Source organism: Theropithecus gelada, chromosome 5 (assembly GCF_003255815.1).
Source record: "Theropithecus gelada isolate Dixy chromosome 5, Tgel_1.0, whole genome shotgun sequence".
In the NCBI taxonomy this organism is placed as follows: Eukaryota; Metazoa; Chordata; class Mammalia; order Primates; family Cercopithecidae; genus Theropithecus; species Theropithecus gelada.
In genome coordinates, this window is record NC_037672.1 from 14,231,074 (window position 1) to 14,249,106 (window position 18,033).

Here is an 18,033-nt window from a genome sequence, read left to right on the forward strand (position 1 = left end):
CATCAAGGGCCATGTCCAGTGATAGGTATTTTAAGATTGAGAGTCAGATCTCCAGTCCTTGCATCTGCCTCCACCTCCCTACAGTGGACACAGCACTGGCTTGACAGTCGGCTCTTAGGTTCCTGTCCTTCTGCTAACTAGCTGTGTGATCCTGGTCAAGTCTTGTAAGCCCTGGGCATCATTTCTTTTGACTGTCAACCGAAAGGGCTGGGCTGCTTGGTCTCTAAGAACATCCTGTAAAGCAGCTGATAAGAAAGAAATTGCAACAGCTGGTCTTTGAAGACCAGTCAGAGGTGCCCTGATTTCTCCCAGCACAAAAATGATAAGGTGTTCAGCTAATGTTATACTTTTAGAAAAAATATTGTCCAGACTCACTGTGCTATTTCCCAAATATGATTTGGGGAACGAGCCAACAGATAAAGAAGGATATTTATTTTTGTTTGTAATGTCGACGTCTTCTTTCGGGTTCGATCGAACAATCAGGAGATCTGTGTAGGCCACAGCGTCATTGCACGCCGGGGTCCTTGCCCACTCCCTCTCTCTGCCACCACTCAAAGCCTGGGAGAATGCTTTTGAAAGCGAATCAGGAAATTACTTATCAATCTGAAGCCCTAAAGAGTTATGAATAATCCTTGCTGCCAAAGGAAAGGGGATTTCGAGCAAAAGCTCCACATCTGCGCACACTAGAGTTCAAAGACTCCAGCTGTTGGAAGGTCTTGCGAGCAATGTAAGTAAACAGCCCTCTCTCCATTGAAGTAAGCGTCTTCAGGCTTTTTTTCCTTAGAAAGGCGTCCTTTGGCTCATGTTGGTGTTTCTCTCTCTCTCTCTCCCTCTCTGGTTTTTGTTTTTTTGTGTGTTTTTTTTGTTCGTTTTTTTAATTGATGTTCAGGGGTGTTTACCGACTGGGGCTTAGTCAATAACACGAATCCTCTGGGGGTTCCTTTTGCTGAACAAGAGAGGGAAAGCGAAAGTCGTCAGAATCGGCTTTGCTTGGGAAGGGTTAGTTTTGAAAAGCCTTTCCTTGCCAATTACGCTCCTTCATAGTTATAGATCCGTACTCAAGAGGAGTGTGAGGCCGACACTGACACTCGCGGGGGCAAGCAGAAGTGGCTCTGTAACCCTACTCTGAAAAACAGAATTGTCATCGTGTCTGTTCCTACATAATTCACATTGAAAGTGCTTTCTTCATTTTGATACACTGTAAGATTTTAGTAGAGGACAAAGAAAGCATTAAAGCGAATATTGTTCTGTGGAGATTTCCTTACAGTGGCATAAATCTTGTGTTCAATTTAGCTTTCATTAAGGGTGTTGATTTATTTACTGTCTATTTTATTTTTAAACAAATGTGCTCACCACTCCACTTGGCCATGGGGGGATAATGCAATCATTGCAATATGGAAGCAGAAATATCTAAATTGTGTTGGTAAAACTATGAGTTTGCATTACTAGTAATTCTATAAATGAAATGCATAATTTCATAAATGATGCATTGTACTGGGGTACATTTCTTTTATAAGTATTTCAAATCAAATTGTGGGTAATGACTGGGAAGTAGTTAAAAGAAATACAACAAACTTGAACGGAATCGTTTTGTTTGGATCAGCCTTTGTTCCCAGGAACTTGAATGTCCACTTTGCAGATCCCTCATCATGAATTCTATGGCTACATGGAACATATGTCCCGAGTCCTCACACTCTATCTTATCATCAGACTATGTATCTCCCAATTTGTTCTGATTCATGATTTCAGTAAGACTCCACACCCTCAGCCTGGGTTGTGTTCCCCCAACTCACTGGAAAGCTCCTCCAAAATAAAGAATAATTGCCCTTAACTCTAGTTGACATCTGACTTCCTTTCTTCTCTTTGAGTAAGTTTGGTGTACACTTCCACATCCTGTACTGTTAAGACGGGTTTCATTCCCAATATGTCAGTCATTGTCAGCACACACATAAGCTACTTCCAAGAGTCGAAAAGCTCTAGGTTACTGTACATTTACAACAGCAATTTTCTATGTAGCCCTTTCTCAAGCAACTCATCTATACTTTAATTTAAGGTGATCTGTAACCTTTCACCTTTAGCTAATAAACAGAGAGTATGTGCCTAACATGCTGAAAGCAATAAAAACCAAATGTGACACAATGTTCCCCTTCTTGTATAAACGTGTCTGTAGTTTTTATGCAGCCCAAGTGCACTTTTGTGTTCACGGGCAATAGCTACATAGGGTTGAACACTGACTGTCTGAGCTGTGCCGTGGACTGCGTAATGAAATAGGAGGATGAAGTTTGTAATGTGAAGTAAGTTATTCAAATTTGGGGAAATATTGACTGAGCATTTGTCATGTGCTGGGCCCTTCCTCATCATGTCTTGTGTGCTTGTGGGAGCAGCAGGCTCACTGGTAAGGCGTAGAGACTCTGAACCAGAGTTCCTGAAGACACAAACCAGATTCACGTCTATGTGAATCTGGGTTGGGTTATTTAACTCCTCTGTGCCTCAGTTCCCTTACAATAAAATAGAGCTCATAACAACAGGGTTCATGTAAAGTTTGAGAGTTGATATAGACAAAGTATTGTTTTTGTCTCTTTCATATATGAGAAAACCAAGGCTAATGAAGTTTACTTGCCTACAATTACACAGGTAATGATGGCTGGCAGGGCTGGGATTTGGAAGTAAATGACCTGTTTTAATCATAATAGAGAAAGTCCACATTTTAAACCACAACCTCCTGCCCTTTTGTTGTTGGATTCTTTCTTCTGCATTCCTTTATCCAGTTCTTACAATAGCATTCTAAATAAACATTATTGACTATGATGATTTCAGACAAGTAAACTGAAGCTCAAAGACAGGAAGTGACTCATCCAAAGTCACATACCTAGAAATTAGCATCACTGATGTCTGAACACAGGTTTTCAAATTCCAAGTTTGGTGCATTTTTTTTTTTCTCTTGCCAATCTGTGAATGAATGGGTCAGGCCCACAACTGCCCTTTGGGAAAGAGTGAAATAAATAACAATGCTAATGGTCACCATCAATTAAGCTCTCACTCTGTGCTTGGCACAGAATCTCTTTAATTAAAGTAAGTCCCTGTGCCCCTTTGGTAATAAATTCTCTAGATGATTCTGGTATGCACTAAAGTTTGACAGTTCTATAATCTGGGACAAAATGGAAATTGTTATATCCAGTATGACCTAACCTGAAGAAGGTGAAAAGTCCTGATAGGGACGAGAAATTTGACATTTTCCCCAACTCAAATTTGTTGATTACCCTGGGGTCAGAATCAACACTATTTCAGGGTTATTTCCTGTCTTGTTGATACCTCCATGCTTTCTTCATCTTTTGGCCCATATCATCTGAACTTTTTATCATCTTTGATTGCATCAGGTTTCAATCATCAGCAGATGGGTGGATTTCTTTCTCTTGTAGGCTTTTCATGGCAAATTTGTGCAACTCAATGGGATTCATCATCAAATTGAAATAAAGCTATAAAAAATATTAAAAAAGAAATAAAGCTATAATATCTATGAGAAATTTACTCAGTAAACTTTATACAGAGAAGCCAGCAACAAAGAGTATTTACTCTGTTGAATATAATACATTCAATATAATATATTCAATGTTGAATATAGTATATTCAAGTTGGTTTCTCTGAAAACTATAGTGCCCAGATAGATATGAGCCAACAAGGGATGCCAAACACAAACTTGGTGTACTAGGAACTTCAGATGCCCGGGAAGAGGTCATGGAGGGAGTAGTGGAGCAGGAACCATTGAACACTGGAAATAATTTCTTGTGATGTCAGGACTTGAAGCAAAATATCCCTGGCTTTCAATTCTGGCTTATCCACTTTCTATCTGACTTTCTAACTGCAAGGCTCCAAGCACATCACTTACCTCTTAGTTTATGTAACACACACAAACAACTTAGCACAGCAACTAGCATAATAGATGCCTAAGAAACAAGAGTTCCTTTCCTCTTTAGCTCTGGTCCATTCAATCCACAAATTTGCACTGAGGACTTACATGTCCTAAACATTATTTTAGATATAATAGTGAACAAAAGCCAAAGTCCCTACCTTCGTGGAGCTTGCACTTTACAGGAGACAAACCACAGAATCATAAACCAGAATGTAAGTTCAGAAATTGAAAAGTGGTATGAATAAAATAAAACAGAATAACAAGACAGAGTGACTAGGTACCAGGAAGGAGCTAATTCTTTAACATGGTCAAGGACCACCTCATTAAGGGAGGGGCATTTAACTCAAAGCTGAATCATCAGAAAGACAAAATGAGACAAAGCCATGATTAAGTAAGACACTGACTAACCATGGGACACTAGACAAGTCACTGAAGCTCTTTTTAGGCCTGTTTCATCACCTATTAACTGCACAGCTGGAGTAAATCTATGGGGCTTCTCTAGACCCTGGTCTGGAAACTCTGCTTTGGAATTTTCTTTCTCTTTCTTAATATCACATGCCATAAGTAATTGTATGAAAAGAAGAAAGAAAAAAATCTCTGATCCAAACTATATTACAGTAGCCGTTTCATTCTTTCGTTCAATATTCTGGGATTTTTCAACATGTTCTTTCTCATCACAGATAAATTAATATGTCCTAAGTGAATGAAGATTAATTAACAATTTTTTAAAAAGCTCATATCATCACAATTCCTAGGGATTACATTGTTGGAGAAGACAAGAACCACCGCATGGCAGATTTTTAGGGATGAATTGTGAGGCTTCACAATTACTTCATGTGTGGCTTCAAGTCTGAAATTGTACATATGTCAGTGGAGTCAATATGCAAGGCTGCCAGAAGTCAGTCGATCCAACACTCTATTAGCCAAGAACTAATAGAGTGTACAGCTTTTAAAAACAATCCAGGGTCTGAAATGTTCCTTTTCTTAAAATGGCGCAGCAGATCACTTGGGTCTAAGTTAGTGGCCTACTGAAATTGAAGATCATCATGCAGAGAATTTGCACCAGAGAAGTAAACTTTGTCTGTCAATTAGCCTAATAATTGTGGCCAAATCCTTGGCTGTAACAATTCAAATGATTGTCTCATTACTCCATTTTTTCTTTGTCACCATAGTGACCTCAATTATGAATCTGTAACCTAGAATGAGAATTTGATGTGTATAGCAAAATAGAATATATGGGTCAATGTTTTCAATTTTCAAGTACTGTTATTTTTTGCTTACTTTATAAAACTGCAATTCCCCAGAATGCAAAGCACATTTTTTTAAATAATTTTTTTGGAAACAAGTTCCTGAGTTAAGATTCAAGGACTGAAAAATAAGAGTAAACAGGATGGGATTAGGAAATTGGAGTTAATTAGCCTGTAGTGAAGAAAGTTGTGGAGCAATTCATGGTGCTTCTTGGGCTCCGACACAATTTCAACCAAAGAATAGTGGTAAGTAGTTGTCCAGTCAACAGAGAAGGGGAAAAAAGAACTGCTTTCAAACACTTACTTTTATGATAAATAATATTCCCAACATTTTACATATATTAGCTCTGAACCATAACTTTAGGGATTATAGTGTAGCTATTACTTTGCTTATTTTCCAGATAAGGAAATGAAGCTTAGTGATGTTAAATAACAAGAAAGTTCATCAACTAGCAAGCAGCAAAACCACAAGTCAACCCAGGACTGCTGGACTCCACAACCTGCTAACTTTCCACTTGGTCACTCTGCTTTAGAAAAATAAGGGGCTTTTTTTTACCCACATGCAATGCAAATTCTATTTCAGCAAAGGAAGAATTTACTGCGAGTTTTTAAATGTTGACATGGTCTCCTTAGGGAAGAGGCTGTGGAATTGTCTTCTTTGGAGGTCTATTAAAACCAGATCAGTTATCATATATGTCTGGTATGACTTCAGTGTGGTCCTTCCCCAAGGTGAAAAGAGACAAAATGATTCCTCAAGTTCCTTTCTAAACTTTCCAATCAAAGGCCAAGTCTACATCCATGAAGGCAAAATGGTGGGGACATGTTGAGTTCAGCTGTCCTATTCTTTTTCCCCTAACCCAGGCCAATCACTTTGGTTGAAGTGATGTCCAGATTGTCTGGAAGGGCCACAGTTGCTTGGATCATACCATGTGGGCCATTTTCCCATAACCAGGGAGTGGACCCAACTCTTTTGCCATTAATGCCCAACAAAATGAATATCTTTCCAATGAATCTGTTGTCTAATTCAAGGGCTATACTTTCAGTATTTGGGAACTACAAATTGTGACAAAAGCTGGCATGAAAATTGAACTGTGTTAGAAAATAGGAATACCTTTTAAAATTCTGGCTATTAAGTGCATCACCTAGGATTATATTTGTAAGTATCAGAAAACACAGTTCCTTTATTATGCAGGGGGTTTATTTTTCTCACACAACAACAAGCCCAGAGGTAGGTCTAGGGATGCTGTAGCTGTCCAAGGATGCCACCAGGAAACCAGTGTCCTTCTCTATTCCTGCTCACTAATGCTCGCATGGGCTTTTATTTTTATGGTGGCAATATAGCTGCTGCACCTCCAGGTATTGAGTTTATATTCCGTGCAGGAAAACAAAAGCCTTTTCCTTGTCAAACTTTGCCTTTTTATTTCAGAAGGGAAGCCTTCTTCCAAGACTTTGCATGTGCATTGTATTGGTGAAACTGTGTAAGTAATAGGGTTACCCCTAGCTGCAAGGGAATCTGGAAGTCTGTGTATTCTGCTTTCCAGCCTTTCATGTAAAAAAGGTAGGGGGAGGCCAGGCACAGTGGCTCACATATGTAATCCCAGCACTTTGGGAGGCCAAGACAGGTGGCCAAGACAGGTGGATCATTTGTGGCCAGGAGTCCGAGACCAGCCTGGCCAACATGGTGAAACCCCATCTCTACTGAAAATACAAAAATTAACTGGGCATGGTGGTAGACACTTCTAATCCCAGCTACTGGGGAGGCTGAGGCAGGAGAATCGCTTGAACCTGGGGGGTGGAGGTTGCAATGAGCCAAGATCACACCACTACACTCCAGCCTAGACAACAGAGTGAGACTCTGTCTCAAAAAAAGAAAGAAAAAGAAAAAAAGGTAGGGGGAGATGTGAATTAGGTTGGGTCTTGAGTGAATCAACAAACCATACTTGTCAAAATATGCCATAAATTCCTATTTCTGAAAACAATAAATATAGAATTTAATATATAAATTGGACTATATTACATAAACATTTACTAGCTGTATCTTTTTTAATATTTAAAAATTAGTGGCCACGCATAGTGGCTCACACCTGTAATCCCAGCACTTTGGGAGGCCGAGGTGGGTGGATCACAAGGTCAGGAGATCAAGACTATCCTGGCTAACACGGTGAAACCCTGTCTACCAAAAATACAAAAAATTAGCTGGCCATGGTGGCGGGCGCCTGTAGTCCCAACTACTCAGGAGGCTGAGGCAGGAGAATGGTGTGAACCTGGGAGGTGGAGCTTGCAGAGCAGAGATGGCGCTACTGCACTCCAGCCTGGGCAACAGTGCGAGACTGTCTCAAAAAAAAAAAAAATATATATATATGTGTGTGTGTGTGTGTGTGTGTATGTGTGTGTGTATATATATATATATATATATATATATATATATATATAGTGAACATGAAAATATTGTCTTAAAAAGTGAAAAGGGGCAGATAGGCCTAAAGTAGATAAAATGGGAAAAACATGAATTTGGGTGCACATCAAAGTCTGAATTCCAGCTGTGCACTTAATTAGGTATGGGATGTCTCTGGACTAGTTTCTTCATATTTAAAAAAGAGCAATAGTAGTTACCCATAGAATTTCTTTATAAATAAATAAGATATATAAAATGTTTATATGCCATAAAAAGAGGCTACCATGAAATAGACATTCAGGAAATGGCAATTCTCTTCTCCTTTGCTTTGCACCTTTTATTCAGGAAGTGCATAATGGAACGCAACTTCATGGAACCCAACTCAGACAGGATTGACAGTTGAAGAATCAACTCTTTGATTGTGAGAAATTAAAACAAATCTGCTGAATGGTGTGTAGCCTTTCTCTATCAGTGCACGCCAAGATTCTTTCATTTGGGGCTTCATCACATTATCTTAGCAAACCAGACAAAAATGTCTAAGCAATTTCGTTTTCCAAGCTGCATCGTATGTTTCAAAGTGCCATCTGTTTGTAACTTGTTACAAAACAGAGTCAACAGAGCCATTTGGTGACATTTTAAAAAGTGACTTCAGTGTTTGTTTCCAAGGGATATAATTCCTAGAATTTGTGCAATTTGTTCTGTGTTGCTGTGATGTGAAATAAAGCCTTCACAGAGGCTCTCAGCTGTTTCAATACATTATCCTCATCTTAACCGGTGAAGCCAGGTTTCAAATTAGGTTTTCTTTCCATTTTAATTATCTCCCCATGTCACTGTGACCTTTCCAGTCAAAGATTTAAAGCTTGTCACCTCATAGTCACCACTACAAAATTAAAAAGAGGAAAAACACCACCAAAAAAAAAGAGCATACAGATTTGCATACCAAAATCTATTCACTAGTCAAAAACTCGTTTCTGCGAGATGATAAAGCAAAAAAAAATTCTAGAACACAATTCAAAGCCACGGGTTCTTGTTCATGAATGAATGCTGTGACCTTCAGCAAGCTACCATTTAACCTTATTCTCTCTCTTTCCTTACCTGGAAAAAAGAATTAACATACCTGTCCCAAACATCTCACCTGGTCAATATGTAGATTGTTGAGATAATGCATTAGAAGTCACATTCAAAACAATACATGATATACTCAGGCCTATTTTGGTATTTCCTATCTATTGTAGTACAGTTTGCATCACATTGTTACACATGATGAATCCCATACCCTTCTCAAACTCCCATCTGCTTTGTCTCCTTATTTTTGCAGCCAGGCTTTCTTTAAAAAAGCCATTGCTCTTGCTTCACCATCCCCCTTGCATACTCTTAATCTAGCCTTAGTTGATTCTTCCTGGATCCTACTTGATTCAAGCTGTTCGGACTAAGTATCCAGCTCTCGGCAGGTTCACCACCCTTTCCTGGCCCAGATGCTGCCAAAGTCATTACATGTTCATTGAACAAATACTTTATTAGGGCTTACCAAATCAGGGGTGATCAAAACAGACAAAAATCCCTGCCCTCTTACAGAAAACATTTTATTTCTCTGGACTCAGGAGCCTGAGCATACTGATAAGGACACTCAAATGTCAACAATCCAATGTCATGCCCTCTCCTCTCACTGAGCAACTTCACCTAAGTGTTTCTTGATGTCTGTGTGCTGTGCCCACGTGTACTCTGAAACTCCAAGGCAGCAGTCACCATGCAAACCAAGGACTCTAATATTGTCCTTCTTGACAATGATAATATTTATGTGACAAACGCAATCTCTAATCCTCCCCCAATCCCCCCAAATGATAATCTTCATGCAGCCAGAGTATTGCTAGGTTCAGGGCAGAGGTAGAGAGACAGAAAGCCACTTCACTCTCTCCATAAAGGCTTAAAACTAGTCACTGGGCAAACAACAAAAACAATGTGTCCTCCATTGTCCTAACATATCCCCTTTCCATTTAGGTTGTTTGTGCATACTCACCCCGCACACCTTTCACTCTTAATGGCCAATCTCCAACTCCTAGCTGGCCTTAGCCAGAACACTGTAGAAACCAATGAAATTTAGGAAATTTATCTAAGGCTTTGTACCTTCAAATTGTTATTGTTCAGAAATAGTCATTCACACCTGCTCCCAACCACAGAATACTAGGCACAGCTGAATGCTTTCAGGCAGCAACGTCTGTAGTATCTTTGGAAAGAGCTGATTTGCGTTCTTCGCGCCTTGCTAGTCCCGAAAGATGCCTTTAACCTTCCAGGTCCACCTTCCTTGGAAGGACAGAGATGCATGGTGTTTGAGGTGGCTATGGGAGCCAAGTCAAGGTTATTTCAGAATGGACAAAAATTGAACATTTGTGTAGGTTAAAAGCAACCAGCCAGTGGTAGAAATGGAGGCTATCAGAGAATGAGAGAAGGTAGTTAGACCAGGTAATCTTGGAGAGGCAAGAGGTGGATCAAAACAACCACCCAGGTGGAGGACTTGGTCTTGAACAAGCGTGGCTCCTGACTCACAGCTGTGTCCACTGAGGCAGGTGAGAAGCAAGTGAAGATGGGGAGGAATTTGAATAAACTGGGGATAGTAGGGAAATTGAGGTGACTATGATAATGTTTTTCTCTAGGAGGTTGAACCTGGGATCATTGCTTAAGTTAAAGACAGTGAGCTGATTAAATGTGTGCTGAGAGCTCCCAGGCCAGTCCTTGTCATAGAGTAAGCACTAGAACGAAAATACATATTCACTTCTGTCTTCCTTGACAGATTGAAATGATAGCAATTGTTTATTTACAAAAGATCTCATCTAACAATAGCCCATGACACCATGCATATATTTTGCCTTTCAAGTGAAACACAAATACAACTTTTTAAAAAAATTTTAAACCCTAAACTATAATGACTTCTCTAAGTTCATCTCAGCTTTGAAAATAACTTGGCCCAGGTGTATACTATTCGAGAAGACCTCTGACCACACATATTCTCTATGACCCCTGAGCCTAGAGAATGTTCTGGAGCTTCGCCAGCAAAGAGGTGTGTGCAGGAAGAAAACTGAATTCTGGAGCTTTTGTGTTCAGTGTTATAGAAACGGTTCCAGACATGACAAATGAAAGGGAGTTAATCTAAACCATAGACTGTTTTTATACTTGGCCTTTGAAAATTTTCTTAAGCATAAACTTCCCTGGGCCAGATCAGGTTCTTACCTCCAAATGTTTCTGATTTTGACTGTCTTCCTTTAACTATTTGAAATCATAAGGGCTGGTTTGGGGAGGCAGCTGGCAGGCAGACCAGAGCAAGTAGTGGTCTCCAGGAAGTGGGGTTGCAGGATTCTCTTCCACCTTGCCCTACCAACCCTCACCAGCACCACAGCAGGGAGAAGCAAGAACTGGGGTGGATGGCCCCAGGTTCAGCCAGTGCTTCAGGGCTCCCAAGAGGAGCATTCTCTTGCCAGAACAAGGGTTAGGAGCTTGCAATTTCTTGAACACTGGTTCTCTCCCTCTCTTTCTCTCTTTTTCTCTCTGTCTTCCCAATCTCTTGTAAATAAGTACTGGTCTCTTTGACTTGTTTTTTAGGAATTCTAGTTACCCGCAAGACCAGCACAAAAACACAGAGGCAGGACTAAGCGCTCATCCAGTACCTGGCACTATTGTGGGTGCCTGGGACAGAGCTGTGATCAAAACAGGCAAAGTCCCTCCCTTTAGGCCCTTAGAGTCCACTTGAGGGGTGACAGACAAAGAAAACATGAAGACGTACATGTCAGAAGGACCACAGAAAAGAAAGTGGCGTAGTGACAGAAAAGCGTAGACAGGTGGGTCAGATAAGGCTGGGAGCCATGGATAGCCAATGTTACAGCAGAGACACGAGCCACATCAGCCTCTAGGAGAACAGCGTTCGCAGCTGAGGAGTGACAAGCAGGACAGAAGGCAGGATGGACTGTGCTTGGTTTGTTTCAGGAACAACAAAGATGCCAGGATGGCTGGAAAGGATCCCATGAGGCAGAGACTTGAGGTCAGAAGGCAGTGGGAGGGAGATCACCTAAGGTCTTGAAAAGACTGAGTTCTATCCCGGGACAGGTGGGAAACTACTGCAGGGTTTTCAGCAGAAGAGTGACTGACAGATCTGAAAGTCCACTCAACTGCTATTTGGAAAATGCACTGTCAGCAGGCAAGGCAAGGTGGATTATACTATCCCCGCTCCAGTTCTCAGTACCCCGGCTGGGCAATTTAAACAGGAGCGTGCTCGCTTGGTGAAGAATTCACAGGTCAAAATAAAACAGACACACACCGAAAATTTAACAACCACCTTCCTTACGGCATATATATTACATTAGATTACTCTGTGTGAAGAGAGACATATCACATCATAACACAATAATAAAATGAAATTAATTTCACTAAGGACAGTTCTATTTGTAGCATTTTGTTTCACCAGCCAGAAAAACTCAAATACCAGACTGTTATGCTCAAAAACCAGACCTGGAAGCCAAAACCAAAAGCCGTCTATTCTTCCTTTTCCTTGGACCTGCCTCTCCTGGCAGAGTGCTGTCCCTCAGAGAGCAGGGAGGATGTCCGCATCCCAGCCCGGCTCCCCAGGGTTCTGGGCTCCTCCTCAGGAGTTTGAGGCCAAAGCTCCAGATGGCACACACTGTTCCTTTCCCTGGCCTTGTCGCTCATGCATGGAGCTTTTGAGGAGACCATGGAGGAGGCTAGTACAGAAACTAGCTCACTGAAGTCTTAGATATGAGAGGTCATGGGTCCCAGTCAAATATTATTTGTCAGCATTTATAGCTTTTATTTCATTTTTTCATCCAACAAATGCAGGTCCCTAATATGCACCAGACACTGTTCTGGATGTTCAGGACTCAGCAACAAAAAGCGCAGACAAAAATACCTGCCCTCGTGGAGCTTCCATTTTATGGGGAAGACAGATGATCAAAAAAAGAAATACGTAAAATACGTGGTACCTTAGATGACCATACACACAATGGAGAAAACAAAGAAAAGGGGGTGTGGAATGGTTTGGTCTGCAATTTTAAGGAGAGTGGTCACAAGAGGCTTCATGGGCAAAGTGAAATTTGAGTATACATCTGGAAGAGGTGGCAGAGCAAGATGATGCTATAGATAGGTATAGGTGGAGTCATAGCCACACACATCTGAGGGAAAGGCTTTCTAGGCAGGAAGAACAGTGTGTGCAAATGTTCCATGGCAGGAGCATGCACAGCAGGCTTGAGGAGCAGCACAGAGACAGGGTGACCAGAGTTGAAGGAGCAAAGGAGAAAGAAGTAGAATATGACGTAGGCTGGTTGGGAGAGGCAGGCCACGGAAGGCCTCCTGGCTCACTCTAGGCCTTTAGCTTTTACTCAGAGTAAGAAGAGTAAGAAGGGAAGCCATTAGAGAGTCCTACCAAGAGGGCTCTGTCTGCTGAGTGGCTTCTGCAAGGACAGGAGCAGGAAAACCAGATAGAGACTGTTGCAATCATTCAGGCAGAAGACAGCGTTGAAAGGGAGGAAGGTGACAGCAGTAGGGATGGGGAGAAATGCTGAGACACTTGAGGTGATGTTTATGGGGAACCAAAAGGATTTGTCAATGTACAATTTGCAGGAAAAGGAGAATCAAGGGGGACTCCAAGGTGTTTGTCCTGAGCATCCGAAAGATTTGCTACCAATTATCAAGACGAGGAAGTGTGTGGGGGTGCAGGTTGAGAGACAGAAGGAGAAGGTGCTGGATGAGTTAGGTTCATGAAGCCAATCAAACATGCATGTGGAGGTGTCTAGCAGGTAGCTAAATGTGAGTGTGGCATTCAGGAGGAAAGTCTGGGCTAGAAATAGACATTACAAGCCATGTGGCTAGACAAGATCACCAAGGGAGAGTGCAGGTGGAAAGTAAAGGTATCCCAGGATTGAACCTGGGCTTCCAACATTTTTCAGATTCAGAAGAGAAAGGGGATCTGGGAAAGGGGGCAATGAGGAGTCTAAGGGGCAAGAGGAAAACCAAGAGACAATGGTTTCTCAAGGACAAGAGAAGAAAGAGGGAGAAGCAAGGGGGATTCCAGTGACTAGTGGGACAGAAGCCTGATGGGGTGGGTTTCAGAAAGAACGGGAGGAATGCAACTGTAGAAAGTGAATAGAAATCCTTTATTCAAGGACTCTGAGATGGAAGGGAACAGTGAAATAAGGTAGTGTCTGAAAAGAGAAGTGGTAGTATATACAGTAATATATATGCTATAAACAGTAATATATATCACTGCATATATTTAATTTACTTTGCATATCTAATTTTACATACATGACTAGATTTTTATATCTGTATATATTACATATATATAGTCATACAGATATATACATTATCCTTCAAAGAGAAGGAAATGTATGCAGGACAGAGAGGAGAACCACTGTAGTGATGTCAGGAAGTAAGGGAGAAGAGGAGAGAAGATGGTATCCAGGGCACAGGTGCAAGGTTGACCTTGGATGGAGGCACTAACCATTCATTCTTATGGAAGAGGAAAGGCCAACCACACCAGCATGATGCAGTGAAAAAGGGGTATCTATGTGGTGGGGGGAGATTGTATATCTTCTGATTACTTCTCTTTTCTCAATAAAAATGGGAAATAAAGCCATTCATTGAAAGTAAACAGGGGAGAAGAGGTGCCAGAGGTTTAAAGATAGAGAAGATATGAAATGGTTATAAAGGAGAGTTGTATGTAAAGAAATATGAGACTGTAGTATCATTGACATGCAACATTAATGAAGGACTATTTTGAGGTGAACCATCATATGTTGAGATGGAGAGCAGTCGACATGGTTCTGTATTTTCCTCCAGTGCGGGAAAACATCCAGGCAGAGTGGTGGATTAGCCAAATAAGTTACAATATAAAGAGGGGCCAAGGAGTCAAGTATGTGTTCAGAGAGCAATTAGACTCTAAGCAGAGTAAGGATGGAGGTGAACATGAATAAGGTACAAATTAAAGGTAAAGTGTGCAAGTGAAGTCAAGGAGTCGTGGAATTTGGGATACACATGAACAGAAAGGATAGAAATGGTGGCAGGACAGTGGGGAGCTTGAATTTGAATTTGTGAAGGTGCTGTAGTTACTGGTAATGACAAGGTCAATGATATGATCATGTAGGTAAGAGGCTGTGGTGAGAGGAAGACAAAACCATTGGAAGAAAAAAGGTCCAGGAACTGTGAGACCAAGATATGTGATGAGTTTTCCAAGCAGACACTGAAATCACTGAGAGTTATGACAGTAATGTTGGAGAAAGTGACAGGGGACCAGGAGCTGAAATTTCCAAGAAATGAGGAAGGTGGTATAATTAGTAGATGGCATCATCCAGGAGGACTAGTAAGTGGTGTAGACAGAGGACATGAGATTCACCTCTGGAGGATGGATGGTCTAGAAAGAGCAAGGAGGAGCAGGGAGGTCACCCATTTCACCTCCAGGCTCAGTGGAATGAGGAATGAAGGGCTGAAAACAGCCTCCACCTGGTGGGGTGCAGGAGAGGAGCTGTCCTCAGGGGAGAGCAAAGCTTCAGTCCGAACAAGAAGGTAAAGGACATTCAGAGGGATGGTGAGGATACAGGGGACTTTGCTGATGAGTGGCCTTGAGTTTTAAGGGGCAGTGGGGAAGGGCTTCTGAAATCAGGAACGGTTGGGAGATGAGCCAGGAAGTAGTCATAGGAGATGAAAGTTCACAGGATGAGCAGTGACCAGGGGAGTCTGGAAGAGCATGAACTGGGGAGAAGGGTGTGATGAGAGCCTCCAATGGCCTAAAGGCAGGGCATGCTGGTGAGGCTGTAAGTGGGTGGTGGGAGTGAGGTGGGGTCTACACAAACCATGACAGGTCTGTGGCTTCTCTTCACTCCTGTCCATGATGATTGGAGGTGGAAAAATGAGGCGTCTTTTTCTTTTTTAGATGGAATTTTGCTCTTGTTGCCCAGGCTAGAGTACAATGGTGCAATCTCGTCTCACTTCAACCTCCATCTCCCAGGTTCAAGCGATTCTCCTGCCTCAGCTTCCCAAGTAGCTGGGATTACAGGTGCACACCATCACGCCCAGCTAATTTTGTATTTTTAGTAGAGACAGGATTTCACCATGTTGGTCAGGCTGGTCTCGAACTCCTGACCTCAAGTGATCCACCTGCCTCGGCCTCCCAAAGTGCTCGGATTACAGGTGTGAGCCACCACACCCGGCCCAAACTGAGGAGTCTTGTGTGGAGCACCCAGAAATCTCTAGGGTGCCTTCCTTGATCCCCTAGAGCTTTTTATAAACTATCTTGAGAGGCACAGGTGTATTGGTAACACTGGATTATAAAATGTGAGTAGGTCAGGGGGCAGGAAATGAGGCGCACACAGTCAACAGGGCAGGTTATGGAGAACTGTGCATCGTGTTAAAGACTTCTTCATTAATCCTACAAATGAGAGTCATTAGTCTGTGGTGTGAGAGAGGTACTTTGGAACTATGAAGATTATGGACTCTCTTCTACTCCCACATAATCCTACACAGCCATTATGCCTACAATTTCAGGGAGAGGAGGAATTTGTCAGTTGTATACAAGACTATTCAACCAGAGAAACAGATGAGTAGGAAATATATATTAAGAGGCATATTGCAGGGATTCAGATTATGCAGATGTGGGGGTTGGCTGGAAGTCTAAAATCTGTAGGGGAGCCCTCCAGGAAGGGCAGGCTGGAACACTAAGGAAGGAGCTGATGCTGCGGTCCACAGGCAAGCATCAATCAAAGGATTGAAGCTCTGCTCCTCAATCCTTTCAACTGATTGAACTGAGGCACCCAGATTATCTAGGAAAACTTTACTTACCATCAACAGATTATTGAATGTAATCATATCTACAAAATACCTTTACAGCAAAACCCAGAGTGTTTGATGAATAACTAGGGACCCAAGCCTAGCCAAGTTAATGCAAAAAACTGACCATGAAATCAGTGTATTTCCTGAAACCTACAGATCCATGGCTGGGAGTTCCTTTTGTGGGCAGGGTAGGAGCCCACGAAACATTACAGGAAGAAAAATGAAATGGTCCACTTTGCATTTCAGAAAGATCAGATTCTCATGATTAAGTGGTAAGAAATCTTAGTAAAGAATCTGAACAAACAGTACTAAAAATAAAATATAACTTTCTCCAGTGCAAATCCATGTGAATTATAGCTGGTCTCAGTGGAAAATAAAGCAAGCTGGGAAGAACCCCAAAGAAAAGTTATTCCAGACTTCCCTGAACACTCAGGAAAGGAATTATTAGTCCAACGTGCAAGGACTTTTAAAGTAATAGATCAAAACTCCCAATAACTATCTAATCTTCCATTGATTCATGATTAATGAATTGACAAGCATTTATGGGCACCTAATCAGCACCAGCTTGGTCATGAAAATAGAAAAAGAAATAATTAGCCATAGTTTCTGCCACCTCCCACCCTCCCAAAGAGACAGTCTATTTGGGGACTCCATCGGTTTGCACTCTTTCAATTGAAAGTGATGGAACACACAACTCAAAATGCCTCAAAGCAAGAAAATGGGGAAGGGTGTTTTTGAATGCATATAACTAAAGTCTGGGGGTAGATCTTCTGATTTCATGTTGTGTTGAATGCAGGTGCTCTAAGCATACGGTCTGAACTCTGTCTCTCCACATCTCTTAGTTCTGCTTGTCTCTGAGATGCTATAGCTGTTGGTCAGGTCTCTCCTTGTAACGAGAGAGAGCATCACCAGCAACTCCAGGTCTACACCTTAGTAACTAAGCAATCCCTGTTGAGAAGATTCCTGGACTCCCAGGGTTGGGTAGACTCCTAGAGTCCAGTCTCAGTGGACTCACTTAAGTCACCTGCCCTCCCATGAATTAATCACTCTGGAGCCATGAAATATCCTGGAGATGCTGGAGCATGGGGGGGAGACCCCACCTGAACTGTATATTTTGAGAGAAGGAGAAAAAAAGGTCCCCAAAGGAAAATTAAGAGGCTATTTCCAAAGAGGGAATTGGGTGTTGGATAAACAACAAAAGTCAGTGCCTTTTCTTGGGGACATCATACCTCAAGCCCCAGAGACCAGTGCAAACCAGCACAGACCTGAGAATTCCACTGAGCATCCTGCCCTAATGCAAAGCCCAGTTGCCCCATCTCCAAAGGGGGAGTAATAACAACACTTGTTATTAATGTGTGTTTGTGTCTCCCAGCAACAACATGCATTATTAAAAATCAAAGGAAATAACATATGCAATTATGCCTTATACATAATAAACATTGCATACAAATAAGATATGATGAAAGCCTTATCGATGGGGTGGGACTTCAGTTTGTGGTGAGAAGGAAAAGGAGGAAGAAAAACAAGCAGGAAGAAGTACCGCTATTTGGGCAGTTAAGAAGGTGAGATTTGAACACAGGTCCAAAACCCAGGTTCTTTCCATTGGCATTGCAACGTGGGTCTTATCAAAACAGACAGGCAGGGAGAGAGAGGAA

General features: G+C 41.8%; 1 protein-coding gene across 2 annotated transcripts in view; it reads left to right on the top strand.

Moving 5' to 3' along the window:
• Nucleotides 1–18,033, top strand: part of C1QTNF7 (C1q and TNF related 7) — a 104,757-nt gene that overhangs the window by 34,879 nt on the left and 51,845 nt on the right. The window contains exon 1 of one of the 2 annotated variants that reach the window (XM_025386105.1): nt 507–727. The exons of the other annotated variant lie outside the window; for it this stretch is intronic. The gene's annotated coding sequence lies outside the window, so the exon portion shown is untranslated. Of the gene's footprint in view, nt 1–506; nt 728–18,033 lie in introns of those variants that run through there. 2 annotated transcript variants of the gene reach the window in all.